Below are 27,258 nucleotides of genomic sequence, written 5' to 3' on the forward strand. Positions count from 1 at the left end.
CATTAATACTAAATAAGGCTTATCTTCAGAAACATTTACCTGCTGTGAGCAGATATGTCTTCATGAAATATGAAATCCACCCAAATTTATTAAAACCGCCTGCATAGAAGTGGGAACTCAAACTGAGCAGCCCTCTGTTAGAGCCTCATTATATTATTATGGCATTATTTATTTATATCCTACCTTAAGACAGACATGATGTAATCCAGTAATTAAGATTATTATGATTGAATATTTATTAAGCACCTACAGTAAGCCAGTCACTGATCCACATAAAATGAGTCTCTACCCTCCAGAGCTGCCATCTTGCTGCCATGGGGAGCTCAGTGCTTCTCATAGGGGAGCAGGCGGGAGTTGAACGGATTTTGTCTTCCCTGAGAGCAAGCCTGAGAGAAATGATGCTGATAAGAAATTGGGCGCAGTTTAGTCTCGCAGTTCAGTCAGAATGAAATGAAAGCCATCCATCGCTGGCTTAGAAGAGAGATGGGACGGCAGAGGGGCTGTCCACCCCACATGCCTCCTCCTAGGAGTGAGGCATCGCAGAACCCAGTGGTGGGCAGGGCTGTGGCCTCCTCTGGGCCCCCCAGGGCAGTAGGTGTGGACAGCTTCCTCTGCATCTGTAACACACTCACATTTGTAACTCAAGCCCAGACTGTGCTGTTCTTTTGTACTTCCTGCAAAGTAGCCCCTACTCTGACATGTCACAGGGCAACTTAGGCTGGGTCTCTGTGCCAGTGCAGGGGCTGCAGCGGGAAGCTGACACAGCCTCAGGCTTCCCGGAAGCCAGTCCCTAGACAAGGTCCCGCAGGGAGCTTCCTCCCTCTGCCCCATCCCAAAACAGCCTGTGGAAGGTCTGGGCCTCTCCTCTCCTTAGTTCCCCCTTCCCATCTTCTTCTGTCTTACTGCACACCGGGCTGCTTCTCCCTAAAAGGACCTCCTGGGTTGGGAGCTTGCCAAGGTAGAGCCTGTAGGTTGGGCTCTCAGGCTTCTCCCTGTCCCCGCCCCCACCCACCGTGCCTGGGCGCCATTTATACAGTGAAAGAGAAAATGAATGAATGAAAGCACTAAGGGGTCGATGAATGCAACACCACTGTAAACGTGTACCCAGCATTGATACATGAACTTCCGTGACCAACGTTCTTCACTTACATGTTCTCCCTAGCAGGTTATTTCTGTGTTTGGGAAGGGAGTGGTATGTTCCTTGGGTTCTCTGGTGCCTTTGGTAGGAGATGTTTTGAAAGCTGACACATGCCTGTCCTGCTTCCCTTAGCAAGAGCCCTGACTCTTACATTTGGTTCAGAAACAATGTACTTTATTGTGGAGGAGACCCTACTTGTTTCTACAAAATCGTGGTTGTTTTCTTTTAATGTTGTGATTTTTAAAAGTTGTAAGTGTATTGGTAAGTGTACAATTCTGTGGCATTAAGTACATTCACATTATTGTGCAACTATCACCACTATCCATCTCCAAAACATTTTCAACATCCCAAACTGAAACTCTGTACTTATTAAACAATGTCCCATTCCCTTTCCCCCAGCCCCTGGCGACCACCATTCTACTTTTTGTCTCTATGAATTTGTCCACTCTAGGTACCTCATGTAAGTGGAATCATCCAGTCTTTTCGTGATTGGCTTATTTCACTTAGCATCATGTCCTCGAGGTTCATCCATGTTGGAGCATGTATCAGAATTTCCTTCCTTTTTAAGGCTGAATATTATTCCATTTTATCACATTTTATTTATCCATTCATCCTTCAGTGTACACTTGGGCTGTTTCTTCCTTTTGGCTCTTGTGAATAGTGCTGCTGTAAACATGGATGTCCAATTATCTGTTCAAGATCCTGGGAAGGTGTGCAAACTGTGGTGATGTCTTCCCTTTAATACAGCGCCAGCTGTGCACTGTGATAATCTGTGGAACATTAAACATAGCGAGGCTGCATCCTACCCCGCACACTTCTGAGTTCATTGGTCTGGGGCAAAGCTCAGCCATACATAGAGGAGGGTTACAAAGCTTCCCATGTGATTCTGATGTGCAACCAGGCTGGGAACCACTACTTCAAGTTGTGCTATTGTTTCCTTGGTACGGGATCCTTAGGGGCCAGAGATGGGACATAGCTGCCTGCGTAGAAGTGGATGAGTGCCTTGCTTCGGGCAGGTTTCTCCTGGTGCTGGTGATGAGGACCGCACTGAAGTCCACTTCAGGTCTTCTTTGTCACTTGTCCTGATGCCATCAGAAACCCCTGAAGCTTTGTTTCCAGACCTTACAGCGTACATTACTAGGCTCGGGGATACCTCTTCCTTGTGGAAAAGAACCTGTCACTGATTATCCACATCTTCATTCGGGGGGGACATGGGCCGTTTGCCTTCACATAACATGTTTGCAATCTGGAACTGGCTGCAGTGTTTCCCAATCACCTCTGATGGTAAGACCAGCATGGAGGCTGGTTCCAACACAGATTACCAGGCCTCTCGCTTGAAACTTCTAATTCGGTAAGTCTGGGTTGGGGGCCAAAGCATCTGTTTTGTTTTGAAACAAGCAACCCCAGATGATCTTTATCTGGAGTTAGGAAAAACACTGCCATGTAGTGTAGCGTGCAGAGTGGTGGCAAGGGGAGCAGCTTCCCTTGGCTGTAGACCCCTGTCTGGCATCATGATAACGCGCTTCTCACCGCACACCCCTTCACTCTCAGCCAGACATTCTCCAAGTGTGGACCTGGGCCAGCAGCATCAGCATCTCAGATCTTGTGGGAAATGCAGATCTTCAGGCTATAATGAATCAGAGACTCTTAGAGGTGGGCCCAGATAGGTCTGTTTTTACAAGTCCTCCAAGGGATTCTCCTGCAACCGTGGGTCTTAACAAAGCATTTTTACACACTACCTCATTCAGCCCCATGTTTGACAGTTGGGAAACCAGGGCCCAGAGCGACAGCATAACTTGTCCACTGTCTGTCAGTGAAACGAGGGCTAGGACTGGAACTCAGGACCAGGGTTCCAGACTCTGGATCCAGGGACCGCTGTCTATAAAGACGGACCCCAGAGTAGCGGGAGTTCAGAAGGTTCTTATGCCGGATTCTCACTTTACTGCAAGGGATGTGGAGAGCCAAGAATGGAAGGAGTGAAATATGTACCACCCAGACATGACTTTCATCTAAATTAGAGTATATTTGGCCAATAAACACACAAATCATCCCTCATCTAAAGATAGCCCTCCCCACTCCCTAAACAAAATGCTCCACCAATTAGATTCTAGGATTCTGAATTACACTAAGGAGGAAGAACTCTTTAAACAAAGGATTGCATAAGTAGGCAAGTCTGACATGAAAATGATGTCACCACCCAGGGCATCAGGGAGAACCATGGACGCCATAAAGTGGGATCGCCACTAACCATAGATTTAATTTGGAGTGAGATCAAACCACCAGACACAGGCCACGCCCTTCAGGAACCACTTTGAAAGAGATGGCTGTCGAAATGCCAGGTCAGCCCAGAATGGTGAGGAAACCGCCAGAGTGGCTGGTCTTGAAAGAGGAGCGAGACTTCAAGGCAGAGCTATGACCTCAGGGAATGTTTTCCACCTCCTCCAAGGAATGTTGGCTATCCCTGCACACCCCTCCCAACCTTCCACATGAAAGGGGACTGCGAGGCAGTCAAAGAAGGGAAAACACCTGGCATCTGGCTTTAGAGTCCAGCTGGGCCTCTTATGAGATCTGTGGGTGTGGACATGTTATCGATCCACCCTCCGCCTCAGTGTTCTTCTCTATAAAGTGGGCTTCATGATATTGACCTGGCAGTTTTTGTACAGATTAAGTGAAACAATGCATACTCAATCCTTGGTTCCATACTTTTTTTTTTAAACATCTTTATTGAAGTATAATTGCTTTACAATGGTGTGTTAGTTTCTGCTGTATAACAAAGTGAATCAGTTATATGTACACATATATCCCCATATCCCCTCCCTCTTGTGTCTCCCTCCCACACTCCCTATATCACCCCTCTAGGTGGTCACAGAATACCCAGCTGATCTCCCCGTGCTATGTGGCTGCTTCCCACTAGCGATCGATTTTACATTTCATAGTGTATATAAGTCCATGCCACTCTCTCACTTCGTCCCAGCTTACCCTTCCCACTCCCCGTGTCCTCAAGTCCATTCTCTACGTCTGCGTCTTTATTCCTGTCCTGCCCCTAGGTTCTTCAGAACCATTTTTTTTCCTTTAGATTATTTTGTCTTTCTTTTTTTTTTTTTTTTTTTTTTGTGTACGCGGGCCTCTCACTGTTGTGGCCTCTCCCATTGCGGAGCACAGGCTCTGGACGCGCAGGCTCAGCGGCCATGGCTCACCGGCCCAGTCGCTCCGCGGCATGTGGGATCTTCCTGGACCAGGGCACGAACCCGTGTCCCCTGCATCGGCAGGCGGACACTCAACCACTGCACCACCAGGGAAGCCCTCCTTTAGATTCTTTGGCATATGGTATTTGCCCTTTCTCTTTCTGACTTATTTCACTCTGTATGACAGACTCTAGGTTCATCCACCTCACTATAAATAACTCAATTTCGTTTCTGTTTATGGCTGAGTAATATTCCATTGTATGTATGTGCCACATCTTCTTTATCCATTCATCTGTTGATGGACACCTAGATTGCTTCCATGTCCTGGATATTGTAAATAGGGCTGCAATGAACACTGTGGTACATGTCTCTTTTTTATTTTATTTTATTTTATTTAACATCTTTATTGGGGTATAATTGCTTTACAATGGTGTGTTAGTTTCTGCTTTATAACAAAGTGAATCAGTTATACATATACATATGTTCCCGTATCTCTTCCCTCTTGTGTCTCCCTCCCTCCCATCCTCCCTATCCCACCCCTCCAGGCGGTCACAAAGCACCAAGCTGATATCCCTGTGCTATACGGCTGCTTCCCACTAGCTATCTACCTTACGTTTGTTAGTGTATATATGTCCATGCCTCTCTCTCACTTTGTCACACTTAACCCTCCACCCTCCCCATATCCTCAAGTCCGTTCTCCAGTAGGTCTGTGTCTTTATTCCTGTCTTACCTCTAGGTTCTTCATGACATTATTTTTTCTTAAATTCCATATATATGTGTTAGCATACGGTATTTGTCTTTCTCTTTCTGACTTACTTCACTCTGTATGACAGACTCTAGGTCTACCCACCTCATTACAATTAGCTCAATTTCGTTTCTTTTTATGGCTGAGTAATATTCCATTGTATATATGTGCCACATCTTCTTTATCCATTCGTCTGTCAATGGGCATTTAGGTTGCTTCCATGACTTGGCTATTGTAAATAGAGCTGCAATGAACATTGGGGTGCATGTGTCTTTGTGAATTAACGTTTTCTTTGGGTATATGCCCAGTAGTGGGATTGCTGGGTCATATGGTAATTCTATTTGTGGTTTTTTAAGGAACCCTCCATAGTGGCTGTATCAATTTACATTCCCATCAACAGTGTAAGAGGCTTCCCTTTTCTCCACACCCTCTCCAGCACTTATTGCTTGTAGATTTTTTGATGATGGCCATTCTGACTGGTGTGAAGTGATACCTCATTGTAGTTTTGATTTGCATTTCTCTAATGATTAGTGATGTTGAGCATCCTTTCATGTGTTTGTAGGCAAACTGTATATCTTCTTTGGAGAAATGTCTATTTAGATCTTCTGCCCATGTTTGGATTGGGTTGTTTGTTTTGTTGATATTGAGCTGCATGAGCTGTCTGTATATTTTGGAGATTAATCCTTTGTCAGTTGCTTCATTTGCAAATATTTTCTCCCATTCTGAGGGTTGTCTTTTCATCTTCTTTATGGTTTCCTTTGCTGTGCACAAGCTTTTAAGTTTCATTAGGTCCCATTTGTTTAATTTTGTTTTTATTTCCATTTCTCTAGGGGAAAAAGGATCTTGCAGTGATTTATGTCAGAGTGTTCTTCCTATGTTTTCCTCCAAGAGTTTTATAGTGTCTGGTCTTATATTTAGGTCTTTAATCCATTTTGAGTTTATTTTTGTATATGGTGTTAGAAAGTGTTCTAATTTCACATGTAGCTGTCCAGTTTTCCCAGCATCACTTATTGAAGAGGCTGTCTTTTCTCCATTGTATATTCTTGCCTCCTTTATCAAAGATAAAGTGACCGTATGTGTGTGGGTTTATGTCTGGACTTTCTATCCTGTTCCATTGATCTATATTTCTGTTTTTGTTCCAGTATCATGCTGTCTTGATTACTGTAGCTTTGTAGTATAGTCTGAAGTCAGGGAGTCTGATTCCTCCAGTTCCATTTTTCTTTCTCAAGATTGCTTTGGTTATTCGGGGTTTTTTTTGTGTTTCCATACAAATTGTGAAATTTTTTGTTCTACTTCTGTGAAAAATGTCATTGGTAGTTTGATAGGGATTGCATTGAATCTGTAGATTGCTTTGGGTAGTATAGTCATGTTGATTCTTCCAACCCAAGAACATGGTGTATCTCTCCATCTGTTTATATCATCTTTAATTTCTTTCATCAGTGTCTTATAGTTTTCTGCATACAGATCTTTTGTCTCTTTTACCAAATTCATTGATTAGTTCTAGTAGTTTTCTGGTAGCATCTTTAGGATACTCTATGTATAGCATCATGCTATCTGCAAACAGTGACAGCTCTACTTCTTCTTTTCTGATTTGGATTCCTTTTATTTCTTTTTCTTCTCTGATTGCTGTGGCTAAAACTCCAAAACTATGTTGAATTATAGTGGTGAGAGTGGGCATCATTGTCTTGTTACTGATTTTAGAGGAAATGGTTTCAGTTTTTCACCATTAAGAATGATGTTGGCTGTGTGTTTTTTCATATATAGCTTTATTATGGTGAGGTAAGTTCCCTCTATGCCTACTTTCTGGAGAGTTGTTATCATAAATTGGTGCTGAATTATGTTGAAACCTTTTTTTGCATCTATTGAGATTATCATATGGTTTTCATCCTTCAGTTTGTTAATATGTTGTATCACATTGATTGATTTGCATATATTGAAGTATCCTTGCATTCCTGGGATAAACCCCACTTGATCATGGTGTATGATCCTTTTAATGTGCTGTGGATTCTGCTTGCTAGTATTTTGTTGAGGATTTTTGCATCTATGTTCATCAGTGATATTGGTCTGTAGTTTTCTTTTTTTGTGACATTTTGCCTGGTTTTTGTATCAGGGTGATGGTGGCCTCACCCTGATACCAAGAATGAGAATGAGTAGAATGAGTTTGGGAGTGTTCCTCCCTCTTTTATATTTTGGAAGAGCTTGAGAAGGATAGGTGTTAGCTCTTCTCTAAATGTTTGATAGAATTCGCCTGTAAAGCCATCTGGTCCTGGGCTTCTGTTTGTTGGAAGATTTTTAATCACAATTTCAATTTCAGTGGTTGTGATTTGTCCGTTTATATTTTCTATTTCTTCCTGGTTTGGTCTTGGAAGGTTGTGCTTTTCTAAGAATTTGTCCATTTCTTCCAGGTTGTCCATTTTATTGGCATATAGTTGCTTGTAGTAATCCCTTATGATTCTTTGTATTTCAGCAAGGTCAGTTGTAACTTCTCCTTTTTCATTTCTAATTCTGTTGATTTGAGTCTTCTCCCTTTTTTTCTTGACTAGTCTGGCTAGTGGTTTATCAATTTTTTTTATCTTCTTAAAGAACTAACATTTAGTTTTATTGATCTTTATTATTGTTTCATTCATTTCTTTTTCATTTATTTCTGATCTGATCTTTATGATTTGTTTCTTTCTGCTAACTTTGGGGGTTTTTTTTGTTCTTCTTTGTCTAATTGCTTTAGGTATAAGGTTAGGTTTTTTATTTGAGATTTTTCTTGTTTCTTGAGGTAGGATTGTATTGCTATAAACTTCCCTCTTAGAACTGCTTTTGCTGTATCCCATAAGTTTTGGGTCATCGTGTTTTCATTGTCATTTGTTTCTAGGTATTTTTCGATTTCCTCTTTGATTTCTTCAGTGATCTCTTGGATATTTAGTAGCGTATTGTTTAGCCTCCATGTGTTTGTATTTTTTACAGCTTTGTTTCTGTAATTGATATCTAGTCTCATAGCATTGTGGTCGGAAAAGATACTTGATACAATTTCAATTTTCTTAAACTTACAAAGGCTTGATTTGTGACCCAAGATATGATCTATCCTGGAGAATGTTCCATGAGCACTTGAGAAGAAAGTGTATTCTGTTGTTTTTGGATGGAATGTCCTATAAATATCAATTAAGTCCCTCTTGTTTAATGCATCATTTAAAGCTTGTGTTTCCTTATTTAGTTTCATTTTGGATGATCTGTCCATTGGTGAAAGTGGGGTGTTAAAGTCCCCTACTTTTATTGTGTTACTATCGATTTCCCCTTTTATGGCTGTTAACAATTGCCTTATGTATTGAGGTGCTCCTATGTTGGGAGCACCAACATAGGAGCACCTCAATACATGAGGTCCTCCTATATAACATTTATAATTGTTATATCTTCTTCTTGGATTGATTCCTTGATCATTATGTAGTGTCCTTCTTTGTCTCTTGTAACAGTCTTTATTTTAAAGTATATTTTGCCTGATAAGAGAATTGCTACTTCAGCTTTCTTTTGATTTCCATTTGCATAGAATATCTTTTTCCATCCCCTCACTTTCAGTCTGTATGTGTCCCTAGGTCTGAAGTGGGTCTCTTGTAGACAGCATATGTATGGGTCTTGGTTTTGTATCCATCCAGCAAGTCTATGTTATTTGGTTGGAGCATTTAATCTATTTACGTTTAAGGTAATTATTGATTATGTTCCTATTAGCATTTTCTTAATTATTTTGGGTTTGTTTTTGTGGGTCTTTTCCTTCTCTTGTATTTCCTGCCTAGAGAAGTTTCTTTAGCATTTGTGGTAAAGCTGGTTTGGTGGTGCTGAATTCTCTTAATTTTTGCTTGTCTGTAAATGTTTTAATTTCTCCATTGAATCTGAATGAGATCCTTACTGGGTAGAGTAATCTTAGTTGTAGGTTTTTCCCTTTCATCACTTTAAATATGTCCTGCCACTCCCTTCTGGCTTGCAGAGTTTCTGCTGAAAGATCAGCTGTTAATCTTATGGGGATTCCCTTGTGTGTTATTTGTGCCTCTTCCCTTGATGCTTTTAATATTTTTTCTTGTATTTAATTTTTGATAGTTTGATAAATATGTGTCTTGGCATGTTTCTCCTTGGATTTATCCTGTATGGGACTCTCTGCTCTTCCTGGACTTGATTGACTATTTCCTTTCCCATGTTAGAGAAGTTTTCAACTATAATCTCTTCAAATATTTTCTCAGACCCTTTCTTTTTCTCTTCTTCTTCTGGGACTCCTATAATTTGAATGTTGATGCATTTAATATTGTCCCAGAGGTCTCTGAGACTGTCCTCAATTCTTTTCATTCTTTTTTCTTTATTCTGCTCTGCAGTAGTTATTTCCACTGTTTTATCTTCCAGGTCACTTATCCATTTTTCTGCCTCAGTTATTCTGCTATTGATTCCTTCTAGAGAATTTTTAATTTCATTTATTGTGTTGTTCATCATTGTTTGTTTGCTCTTTAGTTCTTCTAAGTCCTTGTTCAACGTTTCTTGTATTTTTTCCATTCTATTTCCAAGATTTTGGATCATATTTACTATCATTATTCTGAATTCTTTTTCAGGTAGACTGCCTATTTCCTCTTCATTTGTTTGGTCTGGTGGGATTTTACTTTGCTCCTTCATCTGCTGTGTATTTCTCTGTCTTCTCTTTTTGCTTAACTTACTGTGTTTGGGGTCTCCTTTTCGTGGGCTGCATGTTCGTTGTTCCAATTGTTTTTGGTGTCTGCCCCCAGTGGGTGAGGTTGGTTCCGTGGCTTGAGAAGGCTTTCTGGTGGAGGGGACCGGTGCCTGTGTTTTGGTGGGTGGGGCTGGATCATTTTTTGTTTGTTTGTTTTGGGGGCTAGATCTTGTCTTTGTGGTGGGTAGGGCTGTATCCGGTGGTGTGTTTTAGGGTGCCTGTGAACTTAGCATGATCTTAGGCAGCCTCTCTGCTAATGGGTAGGGTTGTGTTCCTGTCTTGTTAGTTGTTTGGCATGAGGCATCCAGCACTGGAGCTTGCTGGCCTTTGGATGGAGCTGGGTCTTAGCATTGAGATGGAGATCTCTGGGAGAGCTCCTGCCGATTGATACTACATTGGGCCGGAAGGTCTCTGGTGGACCAATGTCCTGAACTCAGCTCTCCCAACTCAGAGGCTCAGACCTGACACCAGGCCAGAGCACCAAGACCCTGTCAGCCACACAGCTGGGGCAGCTGTCCTGTCACAGAGTCACCTGAGGGCCGGGCATCCTGTTGGGGGCTCCTCTCCTCGAGGCCTGGAGATGGCTGAGGGGTGGCCTCTTGTCAGGGGCTTCCTGGTCAGGTGCAGTTACCTGAGGGCTGGGCGTAGGGTCTGAGTCATGCGGGGTGCCTGGCACTCGCCTTCTCTGCTCTGGAGCTCAGTGTCGGGGGGTTCGGCCGGCGTCTGAGCTGGTTCCATACTTAATCCCAGGCTGGCACTCAGTGAGAAGCAGCTCAGACTCTGAGAGTGCTCTGTTATTTGCGGTCCTAGAAAGAGGCCCCCTGGGCAGACCTTGCCTCTTTTTTTGGCGAGGCCACCTGTTTAAGCAACAGAAAGCAGTGCCCAGAAGCCTCGTTGCTGTTAGTAATGTACTGGGGAAAAAGTCAATCCTCTCACCCCTCAGTTCTTCCCTCCCCAGAGAGACAACAATAGCCAGTCCTTCCTCTATTTTAAGTCCCAATCGAGAGCTTATTGCCTCCATTTCCCCGGTGTCATTTCCTCCTAATTCACATCCAGGTTGCATCCTTTCCTTTTGAAGTTCCATTGGGTGGTCCCATTCCTAGAAATTTTCCATGTGTACTTACCATACAGTCATTTGGGGGCTGGTGGTGATGATGGGAAATGTGTATGAGTGTGTGTGTGTATGTGTGAATATGTGTGTGTGTGTGCATGGCTAGGTGTGTGTGTGTGAGGTGGGTGCAGACAGTTTTGTGGATCAGACCCTGTATTACCATCTTACCAAAAAGAGAACAAGAAACTGATTTCTACTGTTTTGGGGTCAAATTTTCTAAGAATCTCACTTTGAATTCTTTGTAGATGTTACTATGTATGACATAAAAAATAAAATGTATCCCTGAAATGTCTCATGTTTTGGAAATGCTTCAATAGGAAGAATTTGTTATATAGTCAAGCAATCCTTAATGGGGTCATAGCACAGCATCATGGGAAGGCACTGGAGGGCATCCCACTTCTTCATCCTATAACTGGGGAAACAAGGCCCCTAGGGGGAAAGGAGCCTTGTGGTGTGTGGATGGCAATCCCCAGTCCTGGCCTCTTTCCTCTGACACACAAGTGCGTGGAAATGGCCCTTAGTATGACCTATTAGAGACCAAAGCAGGCTAGATATTAACCATTCTTCCTGTGGGGTGATCTAACGCATGTAAACTCCACCATCACTGCCCAGAAAAACCCATTCCCAATTTAAAGTTCCAAAGAGTGCCAAAAAACGGGCTGCTGAAGCATCCACTCATTCATTCAACGTGCCTGTGCCTCTCTGGTTCTGGGTACTGGGGACCCTGAGGTGCACACGCAGTGCTGGCCCCCACCCACTCTGCCCCCTGCTGGCCTGAGGCCCGCATTGCAGGTCATATTTTTCCCATCACCACAGAGGCGTGTGTGGGTGTGCGTGTGCGTGTGGTAAAGCCAGAGAATCTGCCCAGGCTCCAAGGCTGCAGGTTAGGGGATGATCAACATTGATAGGAAAACTTGTCTAAGGTACAGAGAGGCGCAGAGTGAGCTAAAGAGGCTTCCCTCAAAGGCCGGCTTGAATTTGGTGTTTGAGGAATGGTTTTAGGGTTGAGAAAGCATTAAGATTGTCTTTCCTCCCTGAGAGAAAGTATGTGGACGTGGGAAATGATGTCACAAACTTTAAATGGTGAGGAATTCCAACAGCTGGTGAAATAAAAAGGTGTATCGGAAATCGAAAGGGCTAAGAACCTGTTTGTGTTCTCCCTTTGGGATGAGGGCTCCCTCTTCTTGCCTTTCCTCTTGCTTTTCCTCCCCCTCCCCGCCACTTCCTCCCATCTTTGCTTCCTCCCTAACAAAATTTATTTTTCTCATTATAGACAATTTGACAATTTGGGGAGGGTGAAAGAAAGTAGGGAAAAAACCCCGCCCAGGGAGGTTGACATGGAGGAGGCTATGCTTGTGTGGGGTAGGGGTATATGGGAGATCTCTGGACTTTCTACTCGATCTTAGTGTGAACCTAAAACTGCTATAAAAAGTAAAGTCTGTAAATAAACAAAAACAAACCTCTACCCATGAGTCCCAAGTGAAATTTATTCATTCACTCTTTTTTTTTTTTTTAACATAGTTGTGTTCACACCATCTGGACAATTTCATAACTTTCTTTTGCCATTAAACTTTATAACAAAAGCGTTTCCATGTTATTATGAATTTTTCTGAAACTTTTTTTATTGAAATATAGTTGATTTACAATGTTGTGTTCGATTCTGGTGTACAGCAAAGTGATTCAGTTATACATATATATTCTTTTTCATTGTAGTTTATTACAAGATATTGAATATAGTTCTCTGTGCTATACAGTAGGGCCTTGTTGTTTATATATTTTACAAATAGTAGTTTGTATCTGCTAATCCCAAACTCCTAATTTATCCCTCACCCCCTTTCCCCTTTGGTAACCATAAGTTTGTTTTCTATGTCTGTGAGTCTGTTTCTGTTTTGTAAATAACTCCATTTGTATCATATTTTAGATTCCACATATAAGTGATGTCATATGGTATTTGTCTTTCACTGTCTGACTGCTTCACTTAGTATGATAATCTCTAGGTCCATCCATGTTGCTGCAAATGACATTATTTCATTCTTTTTTTATGGCTGAGTAGGATTCCGTTGTATATACGTACCACATCTTCTTTATCCATTTACCTGTCGATGAACATTTAGGTTGCTTACATGTCTTGGCTATTGTAAATAGTGCTACTATGAACAATGGGATGCATGTATCTTTTCAAATTAGTGTTTTCTCCAGATGTATGCCCAGGAGTGGGATTGCTGGATCATATGGTAACTCTATTTTTAGTTTTTTAAGGAAACATACCATTTTCCATAGTGGCTGCACCAATTTACATTCCCACGAACAGTGTAGGGGAGGGGTTCCCTTTTCTCCACACCCTCTCCAGCATTTATTGTTTGTGGACTTTTTAATGATTGCCATTCTGACTGGTGTAAGGTGGTACCTCACTGTAGTTTTGATTTGCATTTCTCTAATAATTAGTGATGTTGAGCATCTTTTCATGTGCCTGTTTGCCATCTGTATGTCTTCTTTCTAGAAATGTCTATTTAGGTCTTCTGCCCACTTTTTGATTTGGGTTTTTTTGTTTGTTTTTGTTTGTTATTGAGTTGTATGAGCTCTTTGTGTCTTTTGGAAATTAAGCTCTTGCGGGTCACATCATTTGAAAATATTTTCTCTCAGTTCGTGGGCTGTCTTTTCATTTTCTTTATGGTTTCCTTTGCTGTGCAAAAGCTTATAAGTTTGATAAGGTCCCATCTGTTTATTTTTGCTTTTATTTCTATTGTCTTGGGAGACTGACATAAGAAAGCGTTGCTATGATTTATGTCAGAGATGTTTGCTTATGTCTCTTCGAGGAGTTTTATGGTGTCCAGTCTTATTTTTGTCTTTAAGCCATTTTGAGTTTATTTTTGTGTTTGGTGTGAGGGTGTGTTCTAACTTCATTGATTTACATGCAGCTATCCAGCTTTCCCAACACCACTTGCTGAAGATACTGTCTTTTCTCCATTGTATATCCTTGCTTCCTTTGTTGAAGATTAATTTACCATAGGTGTGTGGGTTTACTTCTGGGCTCTCTGTTCTGCTCCGTTGAGCCATATGTCTGCTTTTGTGCTAATACCATGCTGTTTTGATTACTGTAGCTTTGTAGTATTGTCTGAAATCTGGGAGGATTATGCCTCCTGCTTTGTTCTTTTTCCTCAGGATTGCTTTGGCAATTCTGGGTATTTTGTGACTCCATATACATTTTGTGATTATTTGTTCTAGTTATATGAAAAATGTAATAGGTAATTTGATAGGGATTGCATTAAATCTATAGATTGCTTTGGGTTCTATGGCCATTTTAACAATATTAATTCTTCCAATCCAAGATCAAACGTTATTTTTAATTGCTTAATATTCCACATTATAGAATTTCAATGTATTTGGCTCATTAGGAAATGCTACAATGAAGATGTTGATAGGTAAGATTTTTTTATTTGGACTTATTGCCTTAAGATATATTTGCAATGTTCTTGGATTGGAAGAATCAACATTGTGAAAATGACTATACTACCCAAAGCAATCTACAGATTCAATGCAATCCCTATGAAACTACCATTGGCATTTTTCACAGAACTAGAGCAAAAAATTTCACAATTTGTATGGAAAAACAAAAAACCCCAAATAGCCAAAGCGATCGTGAGAAAGAAAAATGGAGCTGGAGGAATCAGCCTCCCTGACTTCAGGCCATACTACAAAGCTACAGTAATCAAGACAGCATGATACTGGAACAAAAACAGAAATATAGATCAATGGAACAGGATAGAAAGCCCAGAGATAAACCCATGCACATATGGTCACCTTATCTTTGATAAAGGAGGCAAGAATATACAATGGAGAAAAGACAGCCTCTTCAATAAGTGGTGCTGGGAAAACTGGACAGCTACATGTAAAAGAATGAAGTTAGAACACTTCCTAACACCATATACAAAAATAAACTCAAAATGGATTAAAGACCTAAATGTAATGCCAGACACTATAAAACTCTTTGAGGAAAACATAGGAAGAACACTCTTTGACATAAATCACAGCAAGATACTTTTTGACCCACCTCCTAGAGAAATGGAAATAAAACCAAAAATAAACGAATGGGACCTAATGAAACTTAAAAGCTTGTGCACAGCAAAGGAAACCATAAACAAGATGAAACGACAACCCTCAGAATGGGAGAAAATATTTGCAAACGAAGCAACTGACAAAGGATTAATCTCCAAAATATACAGGAGGTCATGCAGCTCAATATCAACAAAACAAACAACCCAATCCAAAAATGGGCAGAAGACCTAAATAGACATTTCTCCAAAGAAGATATACAGATTGCCTACGAACACATGAAAGGATGCTCAACATCACTAATCATTAGAAAAATGCAAGTCAAAACTACAATGAGGTATCATTTCACACCAGTCAGAATGGCCATCATCAAAAAATCTACAAGCAATAAATGCTGGAGAGGGTGTGGAGAAAAGGGAAGCCTCTTGTACTGTTGGTGGGAATGTAAATTGATACAGCCACTATGGAGAGCAGTATGGAGGTTCCTAAAAGAACTAAAAATTGAACTACCATACGACCCAACAATCCTACTACTGGGCATATACCCTGAGAAAACCATAATTCAAAAAGAGTCATGTACCACAGTGTTCACTTTAGCTCTATTTAAAATAGCCAGGACATGGAAGCAACCTAAGTGTCCACTGACAGATGAATGGATAAAGAAGATGTGGCACATGTATACAATGGAATATTACTCAGCCATAAAAAGAAATGAAATTGAGTTATTTGTAGTGAGGTGGTTGGACCTAGAGACTGTCATACAGAGTGAAGTAAGTCAGAAAGAGAAAAACAAATACTGTATGCTAACACATGTATATGGAATCTAAAAACAAAAAATGGTTCTGATGAACCTAGGGACAGGACAGGAATAAAGACACAGACGTAGAGAATGGACTTGAGGACACAGGGAGGGGGACAGGTAAGCTGGGACAAAGTGAGAGAGTAGCATTGACATATATACACTACCAAATGTAAAATAGATAGCTAGCGGGAAGCAGCTGCATCGCAGGGGTAGATCAGCTCAGTGCTATGTGACCACCTAGAGGGGTGGGATAGGGAGGGTGGGGGGGAGATGTAAGAGGGAGGGGATATGGGGATATATGTATACATATAGCTGATTCACTTTGTTTTACAGCAGAAACTAACACACCATTTTAAAGCAATTATACTCAAATAAAGATGTTAAGAAAAAGATATATTTGCAGATGTGTGATTAGCGGATCAAAGAGATTTACATTATTAAGCCTTGTATGCATGTATCTTGCCAAATTGCTTTCCACTGCCACCAGCAATGAGTAAGCCTGCCTGTTTGACCACATCTTTGGCAGCACTGGGTATTTCCTTTTTATGGCTCCTTGCTACTATGAGCTCTTAGAGACAGCCCTGGTTATGACTGAGACCAGGTGTGTAGTGCCCTTGGGGTGACACAGTTACAGGACAAATGGGGGCAGGAGTCTTCAGCCATGCCCAGGGTGGGGCACCGTTCCTGTCACCCACTGTGAGGCCCGAGGGAGCAAGCCCAGGTGAACACAAGCCCCTAGCTACTCCTAAAGGCAGCCCAGGGATGCTACAGGGCAGCATGGTATAATGCAGTGTGCTGTTTAGGGCTCTGCCTGGGTTTGAATCCTTTTTTGCTAAACTCCTGGCTGTGTAGTTTGGGGCAGGGAGTTATCTCCTGAGGAGTCTCTGTTTCCTTTAATATACCTTGAGGCTAAAGTGCTCGCAGGAAGAGCTGTTTTGGGAAATGAAAGGGATGACCTCCCCACAGGAGGATTTCAAATCAGCCTAGTTCTTTTCTTCCTTTCGCTTCATTGCCAAATCCCCCAGGAGTCAGGTCACGGCCGGCTGCAGGCCAGAGCAGGATCTCCATCGGAGCTGGAAAGGATATAGTCTACGTCCATGGCGAGCACTACTTGCTGCCCTACAGCTCCGGCCGCCGCAGCCCAAGCCGTGCCTGGTACATCCCACACCCGAGGGAGGCCAGGCCATTCAGTGTTCTGCGGCGTGAGCATCTGGAGGCCAACCTTCCATCATTTTTCTTCCTTGTCTTTGGGATGAGATCATGAGAGGCAGGCTGGTAATTGCTCAGGAAAATAAGGCTCCTTTTTAATCAGGTGCTAAAAGTGCTTTCAGCAGCCTAGTGCAGCGCTGCTGACGGGAGCAGTCTCCAGCCAATTTCGTGACACTTCAAAGAGCAGAGGTCAGATTGCTTCTGGGAAATTAGCACCATCACCCCTACCCCCAACCTTGATTTTCTTGGACCATTGAACACACATGTCAAACTCAGAGATGGGGAATATTGATGTATCTGCAGCACAACCCCTGTTGAGAATTTACGGAAATCACCTTCTCTGAATGCTGCATTCAATTTCTTCATCTGTAGAATGGGGATAAATTGGCTAAATCCTACCTCATCGGGTTAGGAGGATCTAGGGAACAGGAGAGAAAGGCGCGGTGTTTATTGTGCTGCATACTTTTCATGTTATGCTTCATTAGATCTTTTCAAAAACTCCACGAGGTGGGGAGCATGATTACCTGGCGTGTGGCTCCACCTCTTTACAGCCCAGGTCCCCTCCCCAGCACCCATGCGCTGCTTGCACAGACTCCCTCCTATCATTGTGAGCACCCAGGGGTGCGGAAGGAAAGCTTGGCTTTGTGACCCACGGCCAACATGCTTCTTAACTCCCTTGTGCTGAAATTCTTCCTGCTGCAAACAGAGCTGGTTGGTTTTGTCCTCTACCTCCAGGTCGAAAGCACTGAAGCTCCCTAACATTGGGAAAAAAGATGTGGTCAGAAAGTGGAAATTTTCCGGAGCAGTTCCTCAAGGCTGCACGGCTTGGGGGGCGCAAGGTGGAGGTTCTCTCTGCCATCTCCCTTCAGCTCCCCAACCTTTTGGTTCTGCTCTCGATAACGTGGTAGGTCAAGCATGTTGCTAAATATAGCCGCCCTCCCAGATGGGCTGCCATCTGGACTGTCAGCAGGGTGTCCCAGGTTTTCAGACTGGGACTTGACAGTTAAGCTCAGTTATGGGACAGGGATTTTGTTTTCAGAAGTCCCACCTTCCTCCCCTCGAACTGTAGGCCCAGGGACAGACCCCACAGAGCCAGGTGGAAGGCAGGTGGGAAGTAGGGTGGGGCTGGAGAGAGCCTGGACCTGCAGACCTGAGCAGTGAGCTGAGTCCTCAAGGTCAAAGTCTCTGACTCCTATGCCCTATGGCCTTGGGAACATGGCTACCTCACAGGAGCTGTAGGGTCCATCCGTAGGGCCAGGGTAAGTCACTGTCTCACCACCAGCAGTGTGGGAACTCGGGCAACCATTGAACTTCTGAGCCACAGTGGCCCCATGTGCAAGAAGGCATCATGGTAACTCCATGCTCACCATTACAGCGAATAAAGGAAAGCAAGGATGTGCTGACTTTGGGTCCTGCTGAAGCTCCTCACACTGGTGGAACTGGAGTCTGCCATGTGGTATGGACTTTGCCATCTTTCCATCAGCCCTGCCATGCAGATGTCTGGTTCAGCCCAGCCAAAATGTTCTGAACATCTCTGTGTGCTGGGAGCTTGAGGCTCAGTAAAACGATGAGTTCAAGGGCACGCAGACAGGAAGCAGCAGAGACAGGGTGAAACCCATCTGATACTCCATCCTCCCTCTTCACCCAGTGGTGATCATTTGTATTGTTCTCTGGTTTATCGGTCTGAGAATTCTTCAGGAGGAAACCAATTGAGGACAGAGGGGCAAAGCTGGGTCTGGGCAGGGCTGAGGGAGGGGACTCAAGGGGGCTCACCCCCGATGGAGCAGGTTGGGGGTCCAAGGCTGCTGTACTGACCCATCTGAAAACTCTAGGGGCATCGTTCTATGTCAGTGTCATCTCCGGATTTGTGCAGCCCACAGTCTGTGCAGCTGAATGCAGTGGTCCCTCTAGGGCCACTTTCCCCCAAAGCCATCTTGGCACATTGGAGATACAGGCTGGGTACAGACTTTTCCCTCAGCCCTCTGAGCCCCACAGGCTCCTAGTTTAGGAGGAGGGATTGAAATTTGCTTAGCTGAAGGGATTTATTTTCCTTAGTGTCTATTCCCCTGTCCAGTGGTACAATGAAGTATAATTAGTTTGTCTGGCTTCGAATCCTTCGTTGATTCTAGAAGCATTTGTTTTGTAAATACCATAGGCCAGGCAATGGAATACAGCCATGAACAAGACAGGCAGAGTCACTGCTTTCATGGAACTTTGGGGTTTGGGGGTGGGAGTTTCAAGATGAGAGCAGAGAGCAGACAGGGCCAGGCCATGTAGAGCCTTGGGGGCCAGGTCATCGAGTTTACATTTTATTCAGTGTTATAGGAAGCCAATGGCGGGCTTAGTCACAGGGCCAGTAGGATCTGATGAACATTTAAGAAAGATTTCATAGCAGCATTACTTATAATTGCCAAGATATGGAAGCAAGCTAAGTGCCCAACAACAGATGAATGGATAAAGAAGATGTGGTATATATACTACAATGGAATATTACTCAGCAATAAAAAGAAAGACCTTTTGCCATTTGCAGCAATATGGATGCCGTATTGTGCTAAGTGAAATAAGTGAGACAGAGAAAGACAAATGCTGTATGATATCTCTTATATGTGGAATCTAAAAAATATAACAAACTAGTGAATATAACAAAATAAGAAGCAAACTCACAGATGTAGAGAATAAACTAGTGGTTACCAATGGGAAGAGGGAAGGGAGGAGGGGCAATATAGGGGTAGGGGATTAAGAGGTACAAACTGTTAGGTATAAAACATGTTACAATGGGCCTCCCTGGTGGTGCAGTGGTTGAGAGTCCGCCTGCCGATGCAGGGGACACGGGTTCGTGCCCCAGTCCGGGAAGATCCCACATGCCGCGGAGCGGCTGGGCCCGTGAGCCATGGCCGCTGAGCCTGCGCGTCCGGAGCCTGTGCTCCGCAACGGGAGAGGCCACAACAGTGAGAGGCTCGCAAAAAAAAAAAAAAAAAACTACAAGGATATATTATACAACATGGGGAAATATAGCCAGTATTTTATAATAACTATAAATGGAGTATAACCTTTAAAAATTGTGAACTACTATATTGTACACCTGTAACGTATATAATGTTATATATCAACTATACTTCAATAAAAAAATAAAGATCTCTCTGGCTGCTGCATGGAAAATAGAATGTTGTAGGATGAGATGGGGGGCAGGGCCAGTCAGAAGGACATTGTAGGGGTTCAGGGGAGACAGCCGGTGGCCCAGAGGGTCAGGGAGGGGAGGGGGAGGTCATTGGGATTGAATTTGGCCCTGGAGGCTTGGGTGTGATGGACGAGGAAGAGGAGAGCCAAGCAGGACTCCAAGCACTGAGTACATGCTCACACTGTCTGCCACAAGCGGGTCGCTTCAGTTTTAGGAAACAACCGTGCAGTTGGCTGGTTTCCACAGCTAACAGGTAGTGAGTGCATCTGTGTGACCGATCGCCATTATTGATTCATTTTAATCATCACAACAATCTTGCAAGAAAGCTGCTATTGTTCTCTAAATAATTTGCTCAAGTCGCTTGTCTGGTTGCCCAAGCATCCAGAAAATTCGTCTCAGCAGCAGGTGTAGCCTCTCCCTCAGGCCACCAGCCCTGGGTACCAGAGGGAGCTTGGTTCATGCCCATTGCTAAGGGATCAGGTCCACATTTGAGAATTTCACGTTGGCCTTCCCCTCCACACATAGGTTTGCAATTATTCTCCTTATAAGTTTGCTGAAAGCTAAATGAACTATCCCAACTCTCTGTCCCTGAAACAGACGAGCCTTACCCTGTAGAGGACATAGGGCTGCCTTGAACCTCCCAGAGGGCTGGGCGCCCTGCTGAGGGCCCCATGGAAAGACCTGAAGTCCCTGACCCCAGAGACCCCAGCAGTGTCTTTGAGCCCATTTGGAAGTTCCTGCAGCACACGAGGGCTCTCATTCAAGTAGCCCCATCCAGAAGCTCACATGAAGTGACTGTTCTGAGTGCCAGCAGGGAGGACCCCTGAGGTCAGCTGACAGTGACACACAGTCTCCCTGTCGGCATCACATGGCCACGGGAGAGGAGAGAAGTGTACAAGATGACGAACACGGGCCCAGAAGCCCCCAGACCCCTGTCCTTTATCTTGCTTTGAAACTTTGCCCCGGTATATCTTTGCACGGATCATTGGGCAGTTCCCTGCTCATAAAGCGCTGCTCTTCAAAGTACAATGGGACGTGCCTGCTCAGAGCCTTAAGATGAATTGCCCCATGTGTGAGCCTGTGCACACGTGCTGAGCACTGCTATGCGTGTGGAAGCATTCACAGCTCTCCTGTGGACCACGAGAGAATCAGAATAAAGAGAATGGCATTTGGGGCATTCTTGGCAGAGAATGAGATGGTGGTGCAGCTGGAGGTCCAGGTACGGATCCGAACCTGGCACCTTGCGCCTGTGAATGAGGTACCATAATGTCCACCTTCCAGAGGAAGAAACTGGGAATCTGGCTCGCGGTAGCACTCCATGGCAGAGCCAGCTGTGCACCCCATCCTCGTGGCCTACCCCTCAATATGACCCCTCTGGCTCCCGCATGGCCATCCATTGTGTTAAATGAGTGCTTCGACAACATCTGAAGGCCAGGTTTGGTGCTTGAATATATTGCCACATTAATAGCTTCAGAACATTTCAGGCAGCATCAAAATAGTAAATGAGGACGTGACAGACCATATATTCAGGGCAGAGAGCTGAAGTACCATTTTATTACATGTGCCATGGAATTAAAGGCTTAATTTTCTTTTAAAAGATGGTGATGCATGATTTCCTGCAGCCAGATAAAAACACTTAGCAGAAATGATTTATTTTTCATTCCATTTAAAAATAGGAAACCAGAATCCCAGGATCTACCTCTCTGTTATTTATTTCTGCCTGGAGGGCACTTGAGACTATGATCAGTCATTCTGACTTGAAGGGCTGGCCAAGTCCTGGGCGTGGTCAGGAGAGGGAGGTGAGGACAGAGCGGTGGCTGTGTCTCTATGGGTTAGGGGAGCGTGGCTTCCCACGCAAGGCTCAGAAGGCAGGCAGGCTGAGTTCCTTTCCCATCCTTGGCCACAGGCTGGCCCTGTGGTCACCATTCACCTCTTGAAGCATGATTTTCTCACCTACAAAATGGAATCCCAGCTGAGCTTCTGGTGGGACTATTGTCAGGATATCATGAGATTATATGTGGAAAGAAAGCGGGCCTCCAGTGGCTCTTGCACAATTATGTGATATGGTAGGCAGACAATTTTAGAACAGCTCTTTTATTTTCTGATAATAAAAGTTACACTCATTGAGAGGAAATTTGGAAAATATAGAAAATAGCAAAGAAGAAAATAAAGAACATGGTATCTATCACATGGCCCGGAGATGGTCAAAGTTATTTTTTCCCTTTCAATATAGGCTTCTACTTCAATATAGGCTTAACCCTGAGAAGGTCATAGCCAGGCTTCTCCAGGAAAGACAGGGCTTGACAAGGGAGTGATAAAGATACAGGTTTGCTTTCAGGCTTGGAATCTGGGTCTTCTGATCATGAGCAGCTGGGCCAGAGCCCAGAGTCAGGGGAGGAGGTTGGAGGAGGGGTCTGTGGGCTACAGGTACCTGAGCCCTGTAAGTCCCATGTGGATTGCATGAATGTCCCCATGACAGCACAGGGCTATGCTGAGCGTTCCATGTCACCGGGTGCCTGACCGGGATGGATGGGGCCTCTGCAGCTCCAGCAGACTTTCTCAAGGAAAAAGGTTAAACAGAAAAGAAGTTGTCCAAAGACCTGGGAAATGAACCCGGGTTCTATGGATGGAGATTGGAGCTTTAGTTACACATACTGTCTCATCTAACCTCCCCAGCAGCTCAGCAAGTAGGCTGTATTATCCCCTTATTACAGACTGGGAAATGAGGCTCAGAGAGGTTAAGTGACTTGTGCAGGGTCACACAGCAAGAAGGAGATGGAGCTGAGATTCAACGCTTACTGAAGCTTGTGCCTCTGAACCAAAGCAGGTGAAAAATCTGCCCCCATTCTTCCTGCTGTAGCTACTCAGTCAGAAATTTACTCTTGCAGGGAGAAGTGCTTAAAGACATACGAGATTCAGAGACATGATATGGTCACAGATGTGACTGGGGTAGGCCTCCTAGCTGGGTCAGAAGCTGCTCCTGCGGTGGAGGACAGCCTTCTGCTAGCTCCTAAGACCCCTGGTGCAGGAGAGCCGGGCATCTCCCAGGCACAGGCCTGCTGGAGGGGCTGGGTAAGGCAGCCTGTATGCTATGACTTCCTCTGAACAGCGGTGCCCAGCACCAGCCGTGCTGAGAGTAGACCCTGGTCCCCCCCAGCCACTAATCAGCAGTTCCTTCCATCTACACCCTTGGCACTGCCGCCCAGCTTCCCGCCCTCCATGAGACAACCTGGGGCTGAAATATCACCCAGCAAGTCCCTCCAGCCTGGCCCTGCCGAGAAAGTGGTCTTTGCAGCGAGAAATGAGGGGAGCACAGAGGCTCACTCACCATGGCAGCGTTCCCCTCGAGCAGCAGCAGCGTGAAAGGCACAAGATGGACACGGGCTGCGTGCAGGGCTCCTGCCCTGGGCGCTCACACTTCCTTTCTCGGAGCGACAATGAGGCAGTGGGAAAGAATCCGCTCCCACCCAGCTGGGCCTGCCCTTCGCCTGAGACACCAGATCTGACTTGGAAGCCAGCTGGACATTCCTGCGTTAGGCTGCTCAGAAATGGACCACGGCCCCACCGCTCGGAGAGGCCCAAGTGCTCTGGCTCCCTGCTTCCTTTGGAGCCTGGCCCTTCTCTGCAGTGCCCCCATCCCAAAGCACTGGATCTCTGACCTTGGTGAAGCCCTCGGCCAACCCCGCACCCACCCTCTGGCTCTGTTCGTTTATAAATAGGCCCATTTCTCATCCTGCTCCAGCCCAGAGCTCCACACCCAAGAGGCAGATGCAACCTCGGGATTCCCTTTCCAGCCAAGGGCAGAGCAGGACCCGACGGGCTCGTGGGCCTGAGGGATGAGATCACAAATTCTCCTGCAAATAGCAACTCATGCTGGACAGTCAGAAGCACAAGTCTGCCTATGGGCTACTTTCCTGAGGCTTCCCTAGCAAATGACCACACACAGCATGGCTTAAACAACAGACGTTTATTGTCTCACTGTTCTGGAGGCCAGAAGTCTGAAATCAAGGGGTCGACAGGGTTGCTCTAGGGGAGGTTGCTTCCTTGTCCCTTCCAGCTTCTTGAGGCCCCATTCATTCCTTGGTTTGTGGACACATCACTCCAACCCATATGGTCACATCGCTTCCTTCTCTCCTCTCTGTCTCAAATGTTCTTATAACAGGACACCTGCCATTGGATTTAAGGACCACCAGGATAATCCAGGGCTCATCACACCATCCTTAAGTCTATCTGCAGAGACCGTTTTTTAAAAATAAGGTCACATTCATAGGTCCCAGGAATTGAGACACAGACATATATTTTGGGGGCCAGCATTCAGCCACTGCAGCTCCTTGTTACGAATGAAATTTACTCAGATGGCCATTGACAGGAGGGTCAAATGAGGAAGCCTGAGAAAAGGGATTTGTAACAGAGAGATGCAAGCATTTGGGGTGCCTGATGCTGCACCCCCGGGGCCAGGTAAATCCTGCTGCTTCTGAAGGAGACTCTTTAATGGTGGCCTGTCCCTGGCACAGCCGAGGGCTCGGGAACAGGCTGTGTGTCATCTCCGGCTTAGCCGAGTCTGTGGGTCAGTGCCCAGCTATTGGATGGATTAGTGAATCGTCAATAGATCCGGCCGAGCTGAGACATCTGGAGTAAGCAGACCACAGATAGGCACTCGTTATTCTGGCTTTCGTGGTGACGTGGTGTGATTTGTAGCTTGGCTTACGGCCACTATGACACTCGCAGAGCCTGGTCAGCTGTCACAGTGTCATGCTCTTTGCCGAGTGAAATGACCTGAGTGTAATTTCATGGCTCATGGAAAGAACACGGGCTCTGGAGTCACACAGACCCCGCGGCTCTGTCCCTGCCATCGCTCGCTGCCCATGGGAAATTCTCGAGGCTTCCTCTTAGTAAAATGAGGGGGGACAAACCCATCTGGAGGCATTGCTGTAATTACGAAGCTAGATTCTATCTCAAGGGCCTGGTCCAGGGCCTGGCACGTAGTAGGCACTCATTAAATGGCTGTTTCGATTTGGGAGTGGGAAGGCCACCACCCACCATCCGCAGAAGCCTGGACCTTTCCACTGCCTCCTTCCTCCCCTCTCCCTCTCTCTGAGTCCTACCATGTCTTGAACTCTCCCTTGTGACCCCTGGTTTGGGCCATGTATTTGCTCCCCCGGGTCCCTGCGGCGGTTTCCCGACCACTCTCACTGCCTCAGGCTCCCTGCTCTAGGCCTGCTTCACACAGCAGCCAACGCCAGGGACAGCTCTGGTTTTGTCACATTCTCTGCCTCTGTGTGTTGATGATTTCTCACCCCTGCTGGATCCTGGATCAGAGCCCCTCCGAATCAGCCCTGCCCACGTGGCAGCCGCAGGGATCGCTGCTCTTCTTTCACGCCCTGCGTTCCAGCGCCTGTGAGCCCTGCTCCAGCTGCTTCTCCTCCCGCCTGCTCTCACTCAGCCCTGCCTGCTTCCCTCCTCCCTCCTCCTCCCACATCTCTCTCGTCTCTCTCCTCTTTCCTCTCCCTCTCTCCTTCTTCTCTTTTTCTCTCCCCTCCTCCCCGCCCTCCCCATGGTCCCCATTGCCCTTCTCTGTGTTCCTATAGCACCTTGAACTTCCCATAAACACACCACACCGCACTGAGCCTCTTCTGGAACCTTGCAGTGTACACAGCACTCCCCGACTGCTCTCGCAGGGGATGGGGAGGGTCATGGTCCAAGCTCTGGAGCCAGGGTCTGGGACTGAACTGCCTGTGTGCCCTTGGGCAAATCACTTCACTTCTCTGGGCCTTGTTTTCCTCAGCTGTGAAGCTTCTGTGAGTGACTCCTTGCCCTCACAGAAGGGCTCCCACTTAGACTAGCACACGCTCACCACCGAGGATGGTGGTGTGTGCCAGTCTAAGCGGGAGCCCTTTCTGTCATGGAGTCGACAGCCTGGGGGATATCAGAAAAGATAAGCAATCATGATGCCGTGTGATAAGGGAAGTGTGGCGCAATCAGAGGACAGGAGGGGTTCCTCACCCGCTAGAGACACAGATGTGGCTAGGGCCTCCCTCCAGAGGCCTCGAGCTGCAAGGATGGGGAGGACTATGTCATGGTTGTCGATACCTTCCAGGGCCTGGCGCTTCAACCTTCCATGCTGTTGCACACCTTCTGAGCACCATGCCAATCTGTCTGTCCACAACTCTCATTCTAGTTACTGCTACCTCCACCTGCGACAAACGAGCCCTGCAGCAAACCCCCCACCCCACCCCCTCTCCTGGACTCCACACCACGTGCCTCTCACTTCTTGTCTCAGACTTCCTGAGGCCAGGGCATGTGGCAACAATGCCTGTGGGGACCCACTGAGCACCCACACATGTATGGTCCCAAAGTGCAGGGCTCTGTGCACCGGGCCCACTCTTGACCTGTGGAGGTGGACAGCCAAAAAATGAGCTGCTCTCCACCCGAGTCCCAGGAGGACAATTCTGAAAGGCATTTCAAAAAGTTCTTCAGAAGTTTCTGGTCAGGTGGAGTACCAGTCCCCCTTAGCAGTAGGTAGCCCATAACGCATCTTCCAGTTACCTCTCATGTTTTCTCTGCTCACTTCCCTGGTCCTACACTCCACATCCCTGGGATACTTCCCAAATACAACTATCTACATCAGCCCTTCATCTTGGTCTTTATAGGGACTGCTTAACATAAGATCCCTAAAAAGGGTTTAACTTGAGCTGACTGAATACCTCAGCCAGAGAAGCCTGCCACATCCTCCAATGCTTCTTAGAGGGTGAGTCCCCTTTACAGCAATGGTGCCAAAGTAAAGAAACAGGGATGGAGCAGATCAGGCAGTGAGAGAGAGAGAGACCAGGCACGGGGGCCAACTAAGGCGAATCTGAGGTCAGAATCCAGGTCACTGTGTTGAGCCTTCCAACCCATAAACATAGTATGTCACCCTTATTTAGGTCTTCTTTGATTTCTTTCCTCAGCATTTTATAATTTTTGGTATACAGATCCTGTACATGCTTGTCAAGTTTATACCTAAGTGTTTCATTTTCTTTGGAGCAATAATCAATGGTATTGCATTTTAAATTTTGGTTTCAAGGTGTTCATTTGTGCATGTAGAAATGCAGTGTACTTTTGTGTGTTGACCTTATATTCTTGCTGAACTCACTTATTATTTCTA

This window comes from Leucopleurus acutus (genome assembly GCF_964270905.1).
Source record: "Leucopleurus acutus genome assembly, chromosome: 14".
NCBI lineage: Eukaryota > Metazoa > Chordata > Mammalia > Artiodactyla > Delphinidae > Leucopleurus > Leucopleurus acutus.